We start from the raw sequence: 1,399 nt of genomic DNA on the forward strand, positions 1-1,399 counted from the left end.
ATGGATATGGATATGATGCAAACATACATTTTAGATTGTTCTGTTATTTAAACATGATCAATCATCATCATGATGTTTTATTTCCTGTTTTACCAAATAAATGCAAAGCCTACCCTATACAGTGTGTCTCCGCCCTTCCAGGATTGTCATCCGTGGGCTTTCAACACCCTTCTGTAGCTAGTTTTGAAGGAAATGGCAGTCCAATGTTTTTTTAAATAATTATCATAAAGTGTTGGGCTTATTGGTAAGTAAGCTATACTTTTGACCAGTTATTGATTTGTAACAAAGTAAATTGTCCATGACATAGACATAGCTTGACACAGACATTGCGCATTGTTTCRTGAGCTGGAGCCTCTGCTTAGGCTGGTCCAGTTGAAAATGTGTCATTCAGTAATAACATGTCACATTTCTAGATACACTGTAAAAATAGAAAGACTCAGAACACCATGATTGGGTAATAAAACCATGGAAAGTAACCTGAGATCTGGTGTTTGGAGGGTGTTTAAATGTAAACCCAATGTAAGCGTTATGATACACAGAAAGTGTTTTAAAACAGAATAACAGTACTCTGAAACCCGCAAAGTGGTTCTTCAATCTGAACATTGGTGTTTGAAAACACTTTTTGAGGATTCAGTGCATGTAAAAGGCAGCATCACAACACAAAAAAATGGTGTATCTAATACGAATGGTTAAGACATACACTACCAGTCCAAAGTTTTTGAACACCTGCTCATTCAAGGGTTTTCTTTATTTTTAAAATGTTTTTCTTTATTTTTAAAATGTTCTACATTGTAAAATAATAGTGAAAAACTATGAAATAACACATATGGAATCATGTAGTAACCAAAAAAGTATTAAACAAATCAAAATATATTTTATATTTGAGATTCTTCAAATAGCCACCCTTTGCCTTGATGACAGCTTTGCACACTCTTGGCATTCTCTCAAACAGCTTCACCTGGAATGTGTTTCCAACAGTCTTGAAGGAGTTCCCACATATGCTGAGTACTTGTTGGCTGCTTTTCTTTCACTCTGCGGTCCGACTCATCCCAAACCATCTCAATTTGGTTGAGGTTGGGGGATTGTGGACGCCAGGTCATCTCACACAGCACTCCATCACTCTCCTTATTGGTAAAATAACCCTTACACAGCCTGGAGGTGTGTTGGGTCATTGTCCTGTTGAAAAACAAATGATAGTCCCACTAAGCCCAAACCAGATGGGATGGTGTATCACTGCAGAATGCTGTGGTAGCCATGCTGGTTAAGTGTGCCYTGAATTCTAAATAAATCGCTGACAGTGTCACCAGCAAAGCACCTCCACACCATAACACCTCCTCCCCCATGCTTTACAGTGGGAAATACACATGTGAAGATCTTCCGTTCACCCATACCGCGTCTC

Source organism: Salvelinus sp. IW2-2015, linkage group LG36 (genome assembly GCF_002910315.2).
Source record: "Salvelinus sp. IW2-2015 linkage group LG36, ASM291031v2, whole genome shotgun sequence".
In the NCBI taxonomy this organism is placed as follows: domain Eukaryota; kingdom Metazoa; phylum Chordata; class Actinopteri; order Salmoniformes; family Salmonidae; genus Salvelinus; species Salvelinus sp. IW2-2015.